This window comes from Montipora foliosa, chromosome 3 (assembly GCF_036669935.1).
Source record: "Montipora foliosa isolate CH-2021 chromosome 3, ASM3666993v2, whole genome shotgun sequence".
Taxonomy (NCBI): Eukaryota; Metazoa; Cnidaria; class Anthozoa; order Scleractinia; family Acroporidae; genus Montipora; species Montipora foliosa.
The window spans coordinates 28,977,604-28,986,828 of record NC_090871.1 but is presented as its reverse complement, the minus strand read 5'-3'; the positions used below and the strand labels follow the sequence as shown (position 1 = coordinate 28,986,828).

General features: G+C 43.0%; 1 pseudogene; it reads left to right on the top strand.

Moving 5' to 3' along the window:
• Positions 1-7,608: 7,608 nt before the first annotated feature.
• On the top strand, positions 7,609-8,564 carry LOC137995532 (uncharacterized; annotated as a pseudogene).
• Positions 8,565-9,225: the final 661 nt, after the last annotated feature.

Genomic DNA, 9,225 nt, shown 5'->3' with positions numbered 1-9,225 from the left:
TTTTCATTGTAAGCATTTTCTTCTCTCCTTTAAGTCCAAGCACTCATTCAAAGATGTTTAGCATTCTGATAATTGCTGTTAAACTAACAGTATCAGTTTAAAACTGAATAAAGACCTCCTTTCAATTGGTAAGCTTGCACTGTTGCATGGTTATGAGAGCTCCTACGCAGCGAGAGAACCGAGTTTGATCAGGATTCTTGGATTGGCAATGGTTTATAACCGGGGTACCGGACATATAGAATCACAATACAGAGAGATAGTTAGGTGGGTAGGTAGTACTTTTTAGGTGCTAATTAGTCTCACTCGTTTTGTTTGCATGGAAAAAATACAAAAGATATGTTTCTTGAGAGCGAGGCTAGTGAGTCTACTTAGCACATAAACAAAAGAATACATTTACGACCGCCATTTATGCCTTCCGTTTAGCTATAAGGAGCAAGCTCCCAATAAGGTCTGACATGCACGGGACTCGGACCTTTCACTACCGCACCGAAAAAAAATACTAAGACCTATTAAAATGGTCTTCGACGACATTTTTATAATGAAGTCGCGTCACCTTGCTTATCTTGCAGCAGTTACCGCTTGACATTTCATGACCTATGACGTAACCAACGTGAAAGGGTTTACAATCAGTCACCGGAAGTAACAATAAAAGCAAGGTGACACACTAACACCAACCCGGTGAGGCAAACACATCACGCATGCGCACAACCATTTCACCCGGTCAAATTAGCAGCCATTTTTTTTTCGTGAAAGACAACCTTTATTTCCAATAAAACCTAAAACAAGCTATTTACAAACACACGCCACTAAAGAAGAGGAAGCACAGAAAAACCGATTGAAACCAAAAGCCGGAGTAAGCAGCTAGCCGCCAGAGCACGGGGCCCTAACGGTAGAGTCCATGAACATAGCAAATTCCCTAAGGAGAGCCCCTGATAGCAGACACCGCGAACAGCGCACGGACAAAAGTTTACAAGGATTTAAATGTACAACTAGATGGCACAAAAACCGTCCAGAAGCCAAAGATAGCGAAAGCGAGATTGAGAAAGGCGCTTAGAATCCAGAAAGACCCTCTGTTTTAAATCATTACGGACATAACAGATAATTGCTCGATGGTCTTCTCTTTCCTTTTGAAAGGTGGCCCTATTCCGAAAGATCCAAATGCGGTAGAGTATGGATTTCACCAAGTGGCGTGCAATGCGGGCCCTTTTAGCACTAACAGAGGGCGCAGCGAAAGAAAAAGACGGTTAAAAGACTTACAACGAACTGGGAACCAAGCACCAGGGAGAGGGCAGGTGCAAAATGCGACCAGACCCTCTTGACCCTACCGCAGTTTAAAAAGCAATGGTCAATGGTCTCACGTCGGGGACAAGACGCGAACTGACTAGAAGAGATAACACCCCACTTAAAGAGAGAATCGCGCACCTTGCCGCCACGAAGGATAATCAACCAAATAACATCATTCTTAAAATTCTCTGTAAAAGGATCCCCGACGAGAGACCAGTGACCATCGAGAGAAGACCCTGGCCCGATAACCTGAGACCACTGTCGATGTAGGATTGGCGGGGATGACTCAACGGACAAGAGTTTATTATTGAGAACCTTAGAAACTAGAGCGCTGTCACCCACCCTTGACAAGGTATCCAAACAGGCCTCGTAAAAACGAGTCGGGAAGACAGCGCTAGGAGCAGAATTATCGCGCAAAGAAAGCCATTCGGTACGCAGACAAGATAAACGGCGACCAACAAAGTACTTAAGCATAAAAAAGGTAGAATCCTCGGGAGAATTGAGAACAGAAGCCATCCCCGCCAGTCTTAAGGCCTGGGCCTTTACGGGAAGGCTAATGACGTTAATACCCCCGTCCTTCAGTTTCAAAACGAAGGTATTACGGCTGACCGTTTCCATCTTTGAAGCCCAGAGGAAGGGCCAAATCAAAGCATTAACACGTGCAGTGACCCAGGCTGAGACAGTGAGAACTCTGGCCAGGTAAACCAGCTTACTTAAGCCAAGCATATTAATAATAAGAGCCTTGCCAGGCAAGGACAAGGACAAGGACCTAGATTTCCAGAGATTGAGGGATTTCTCCAATTTCTCAAGCTTGGGCTGTCAATTCAAATGTTCGGTAGAGATAGTGCCGAAGATGACACCAAGGATCCTCACTTTCTTAACCCAAGTGAGGCCAAGTGGCTCATCAGAACGACTTTTCCAGGCCCCTAACCACATTGCTTCAGTTTTACTACGATTAAGCTTGGCGCCAGAACCATTTTCATAAACGCTGACGCAATCAAAAAGGTTGGTCAAGGATCGAAGATTTCTGAGGATCGCCTTGGTGTCATCAGCATACAGGCGAACACGCGCTTGCAGTCCTCTTGCACCAGGAAGGAGAAACCCCTCAATCCCAGGAGAGCTGCAGATGAGGGAGGCCAAGACCTCCACGCAAAGAACATAAAGCAAGGGAGACAGAGGGTCTCCTTGACGCACCCCACGCTCAAGGGAAATACTATCAGTGAGCCAACCGTTCAGAGTAATTTGCATGAATGCGCCGTTGTAAAAGGTGGAAATCCATCGACAAAAATCAGGGCCGAACCATGATCAGGGTCGATCAAACGCTTTCTCCTGGTCAAGACTTATCAAAATGGCAGACTCGTCAGTCCGTTGAATGTAGTCAAGAACATCGCGTAAGGGTAACATTTGAAAAAATTCTTCGGCCCGGAACAGAGCAGGTCTGGTCCGGGTGAATAATGTGCTCAAGGACTTTAGAGAGGCGCAAAGTAATTTCTTTAGAAATTATCTTGTAATCTACATTCAAAAGAGAGATGGGCCGCCAATTCTTTAAATGCTTGACGTCACCACGCTTCTTAAAAATCAAGCGGGTGACACTGCCCTTCATTGAGGGACATAATTCGTCGTCAGCAAAACATCTATTAGCAACACAGAGCAAAAGGGGACCCAAAGACTCCCAAAAATGTAAATAAAATTCCAGCGACAGCCCATCAGATCCGGGTGACTTTCCGGTGTTCAATAACTCCTCACTAGACAGGAAACCCTCACACGAGATACTTTGAGAAGGGGAAAGGAATTTTTCCACGGAATCTAAACAACGTTGTTGTGAAGGAAGATCAATAGGTTCATAAGAAAAGAGACTTGAATAAAACTGCACGTGTGCACGCTCGATTTCTTTACGTGTAAAGACCTCGACATCGTTAGAATCTAGAATGGAAGTGAGAATATTACGCTCAAAGCGCTCACGCTCAGGTTTAAAGAAATAACGAGTAAGCATTTGTCCTTCTTCAAGCCACTGAACTCTGGAGCGAACCTTAGAGCCATCCAACTCTTTCGAGGTGAGGGCCGTCAGTTCACTTTCGAGCTCGGAAATTTCAGAACTAACCGACAAATCACCAGAAGTTATATTTAAGCTTAAGGTCAATGATGTGATTAATCAAAAGAACGCGCTCGTGCGAGAGCTCCCTGCGCTTATTCTTAGAAAAATAAGTAATTTGTGAACGAATAGAACGATTAAAGAAATCCCACCGCGACTTGACTGAAGGAAAGTGCTGCAGACAACCAGAAAGATCATCAATGCAAGTTGTAATATATTCACAAAACGCGCTATCATTTAAAAGCGAGTTGTTAAATTTCCAACAACTAGGACCACGGGAATTATTCCCAGAGGACTGGTAGAAAGATAGACAAAATCATGATCGGAAAAAGGGCAAGGTTTAATTTTGCACGAAGCAACCGCAGACATAAATCTCTGAGAAGCAAAAAACTTATCAAGCCAAGAACCGATAGAAAAATCAGAATTAAACCAAGTGCACTGACGCAGCCTTGGATGAAACTTGACAAAGAAATCTGACAAAGAAAAAGTCAAACGAAAAACAGAAAGATATTTAGCAGGAAAAACGTTCCCAACAAACTTGTCAAGATGGTGATCATAGCAATTGTAATCGCCAACGATAATAACGGCGTCAGAAGGCAAAAAATACTCGTGCAAATTATCAAAAAGCGCTTTCCTTTCAGTCGGATTAGTAGGCGCGTAAATATTAATTAAATTAATCTTAAGGCCATCAAGTTCAAAAACAAGACTAATAACCCTACCAGACACATCTCTTTTCCAATTCCTAATTATACTCGAGGAGGAATCAGAAAAGCAAGTTAAAACGCCGGCTCGTTTTCCAACAGCGGGAGACCAGAAACAAGGCCCACGCCAGGCTTTAGAAAAAGCATAAAATTCTTCAGGATCAGTAATAAAGGTTTCTTGAAAACAAAAAACATCGTACGAAGCATGAAGATTATCAATAAGATATTTCTGAATACGTTTACTGAATCCCCTAGAGTTTAAGGAAACAATTTAAAAGTTCATGAAGTGTGAGGGTTATTAGTCTTCCTACCAGAGCTAGCCGGCAAGGGTGTAGTAGACTTATGTGGAGGAGGACCATCAACAGGGTCCAGCCTAGCATGCTCACGCTTGGACGCCACACGTGAAACAAAAGCACGAATTCTGAGACGGAGGAGGCGAAACAAAAGGACTAACTTCAGAACAGCCAAGGCTTCATCTGGGACAGTAGGAGGAGATTGTGAAGGAACTTCAGCGGCAAGTTACAAATCAGATACAGTGGGCGTGCCAGTAATAACGCTTGATGGAGGGGAAGGAACCGGAAGAGGGTCGGATGGAAGCTCAAGAGACTCGAAGAGCGATTGAGACTGCGAGAGCTGTGAAGGGTCTGCAGACTGCTGAGAGGAATCTTGAGTAGACTGCGTAGAATGCAAAGGAAACCGCACCGGAGAATCCTGAGGAGCAGACACACCAGAAGAAGGCGAAGAAGAAAGTGGAACAGAAGAAGGCGGAACATCAGAAGGCGGTTGTGATGAAGAATCATCGGACAAAGGCTGAGGAGAAGGAACAGGCGGACGGCGTTCATGAAAATCAGAAGAAGGTGGAGAACCGGCAGGAGGCACATTAGTAGAAGGATGCGAAGAATGGGACACAGGAGGGGCACGAACGTCAATGTCAGCCAAGGCAGGTCGACGCCACCAGGACATGCGACAATCAATGGCATTATGACCATCCTCCTTACAGATGCTGCATTTAGTGTCTTCTGTATAGTCACTGAAGGTGTGACCAAGCTGGTCACAGTAAAAAACAAACGACATTAGGACACGCTTCTGCAACATGGTCTGGCAAATGACACTTACGGCAGGTGGGGATCTGACCTTCGTGTTTAATCCTAAGGAGCTTCCTACCAAAACGCATGAACGAAGGAATTGACTCGGACAACTCCATTCTAGCCACACGTGTACCACTATGGATGCCATCATAACCCTGGAGGCCACACCGACGAATTCCATGAACAGAGCCATAGTGACTAAGACGATGAAAAAGGGCTTCATCCAGAAGTTTATAAGGTGCGTCGTAGATTACCACAAAAGTGAATGACGAAGAATTACGACGAGCACGACGAGAGATGAACGAGGACTGGCGAAGAAAACAATCATGGTACTCGGACGTAGAAAACGTTACTGATACAAAACCATTAGGACTGCGCTGCAAACACCTAACACCGGCTGCACGAATGCCGCAATTCTTAAAGTAAGTGAAGACTTGAGACAAAGGCGTATCTTTAGTAGGAAGGACAAAGTGAGCCGTACAAGGACGCTCAGGAAGAATATTCAACGGGTGGATCCGATCCTTTTCGGAATCCGAAAGACAGGCTTCATTTTTCATAATGTAATAATCCTCCATAGACTGACTCAACACTCTTGGGCGGCGGCCAGGTTGGGCCATCTGGGCATAAGACGGAGGAACAGAACCATCCAAAGACACGACAGACATATCATCTGGAACATCTTCAGCCCAGCTATGCTGGGGATCAACATCAGCACTTGACATAACACTGCTGGGCCAAAGGCCAAAGCAGCGATACCACAAGCGAAAGCGAGAAGGAAAAAAACAGACTGATAGGGACTTTGTTTCGTAACCATATCCCATGAAACCTTGCAAAATTGCAGACGCTAGGTTAATACACACAACAAGCAAAGAATAGATGGCGATCGAGGTGATGAGACAGAGAAATTCCGATGAAAAGTCGAGTGAAGGTGCTTGTTGCGAAGGTCACGATTGAGGAATGACCTTACTGTGGATGGTTGACTACCTTACTGATCGAAGACAGATGGTGCAAATGGATGACAGAAAGTCGGACATGGCTACAGTTGAATTCGGCGTCCCGCAAGGTTCCATCATTGGACCAGTTATTTTTAATCTCTACGTCGCTGATCTTCAAAAGGAATTACAGTGTGACTGTTGTCAGTACGCTGACGATACGACTTCCTATGTCCACTCGAAGCCCGGCGACTTGGACTCCTCAGCAGCTCAAATAAATAAAACCATCGCAAGTCTGAAGGACTATTCTAATAGCTGTAATCTGGCCTTGAACCCAACCAAAACAAACTGGATGCTTATCTCTACACCTCAAATGGCGCGTTATCATAGTTTAGAAGAAAGGAATCTTCCTATCGTTTGCGGGGACTCTGCGCTAAAGAGAATTTCTTGTACTAAGCTATTGGGCGTCCACATGGATCAACGCCTCTCATGGAACACACACGTGGATTCTCTCTTAAGTACGTTATTTGGGACTCTATCCGTTCTGCGGAGGCTTAAAAACCTTGCGTCCTTCCACGTCAGGAAACACCTCGCAGAGAGCCTAGTTCTCTCACACCTGAACTATGAAGAAAAGCGTCTCCAACATCTAAAGAATCCGTGTGCTGGCTTTGTCACAAGAACATTTGCAGATCACGAGGATATTATTTAGTTAAACTGATTACCAGTTAAAGAAAACGTTGAATTCAACATTCTCAAACTCGCTCATAAATCATTATACGACAAAAATAGCTTTCCTGAGTATCTGAGATTGAGTCTGCATCAAGTAACTGCTTATAGTTTAAGATCATCAACAGCACCCGTATTCTCATTCCTAAAGAATCAGGAACCTTCCAGCACTCGGCGGCAACGCTGTTCAATAGACTCCCGATAGTAATAAGAAACATTTCAGATCATAATGTTTTTTTTTTGCTCAGTGCTAAGAAACACTTGTTTGCTAAGTATCAGTTTTGAATTCACATAATCATTATTGTATATTTTAATATTTATTGACAAGCTACATTTGTTAATTTATTATGGTTATTATACTTTTAATCACATTATAGGTTTCTTACTTTAGTATTTTTACAGAAGAAGAGCCTCTTAATTGTTGGAATCTGTAATAAACCATTACCTACCTACCTATCTATCTATCTATCTATCTATCTATCTATCTATCTATCTATCCTATGAGAAAGCGTAAGACAAAGAAGCATTTGTTCACAGTCGGTCTGGGCTCTCACTTCTTCAGATATCGCATCCGGGAAATATTGCAAGTAGAGCGGCACGGAGATGGAAATAAAGAAATCACATTGGTTGAAAGCCTTGCCGAAGTGTCTCTATTGACAGCATTCCGGAAACAAAGGATGCAGTTTAATTACACGGATTGATTAGAGTGAAATTTTCGTCTACAACACACCAAAGGAACTTGCAAAACTCGTTAAAAACACCGGACGCTTTCACATTTTGCAGTGATGGACCTATACAAAATTTCTATACAGAGTGTTCAAATCAAAGGGTAAGTGTAAAGGATATATTATAATGCTGACTAAAAGCAATAGGACCGCATTTAGAGTGTTCTGAGATAATTCTCCCGCGAATCGATCATTAGCGCGCAAAATACCTTGTATGATTCTCTTGCATTGAATTCGTTTCTGTGTATTCGTCTTAAAATCGATTGTAACTGCTTGCTTTTATTTTTTCCTGTACTTAACCTACTCATGCGTTCATTGTCGTTTATTTTCCAGGTATCATTATTTCAAGATCAAAGCTCTACGTGAAACACTGCTTGTTATTCAGAGTGAAGACGGCAACACGTATGACCGGCATGCACTGGTCTGTCTTCTTCCACGAGAAATGGAACGAGAGAGGCTCTACGAGAAGTCCAGATCTTCAGCAAATCGCAGAGAAAGACATACACTTTAGAAGATGTCAAAGGGCAACAGATCGGCAGGGTTCAGCACTTTCTGAACACACAGCTGCATGGTTTGCTCCGATGTGGCAAAATAACCAGGATTGAAGGGTAAGTTACTGTTTTCTTGCTTTACTGTTACTGAAAATTGATATATACCTATTTAAAAGTCGGAGAATAGCAAGGTATTGTCTTTCCTCGTTCTATACTGAAGAAACGAAATTATCCCGACTCCGCGATCTCACACCTCTCCCGTCCCTATTGTTCTTAGCGCGCGTCATTTGGTTCACCCTTAATTACTTCGTTTTTTTGTAACCCAAAATAGGGAAATCAACAGAGAGCCGACAATAACATCCAGGCCAAACTCTACCCAGAGGTTCTCCAGAAACAAACAGGCTGGCGGGGGAGCTTATATCCCTGCGATTATCTGGGTGGAAGGACCGCAGCATGGAAAGAATCCACTCTACTCTTCCAGAATGCGAGAAAGTATAGGACATGCATGTTGAATGTTTGGAATAAAATGAATATTTATAATTCTTTGTTACGTGCAGTTTTTATTAGCGAATTTTGTTTTCGGCTAAATGCCGCATTACAACATGGCCGCCAGAAAAAAAATTCAGCTTCTTCTTGTTTCAAGTACCTCTCGGCCAAATTTACTTTGTTTTGGTTTTGATCTCAACCAATCACAAAGCTCGAAACCGATATCCAGAAATGGTTATGGCCCGGACTGGTTGTTAATATCTCTGTACACTTTATAATAAAAAATTTTCCGATATTCCATCTTTGTTTTCTTTACATGTAATGCAAATGTTTGCACGACTCTTTGCTGGACGACTCGATTGACAGGTTTAACAAGTTTTCATTTTTGACCAATCAACAGCAACCTAAATATAAGCGCGCGAAACCTGCACGGTCGCTCGCTCAATAGTCACGTAAGATAGTTCGTCACGCGAGGAAGCAAGTTGTATGTTGAGCTTTACGTTTCTTCTTTTTTCCGACTGAGTTGAGTCTCACATAAACACATAAGAATGAATAAGGAGATATTAATATTAGAATATTCTTTGCGTGGATTCATGAATGTGAAAAGCATCGCGATAAAGTAATGTCAGTAAATAATTTTTTCCCCAGAACTTGATCTCATCCAGTTCTCTTCCGATTAAAAGTTTTGACGGATTTTTAC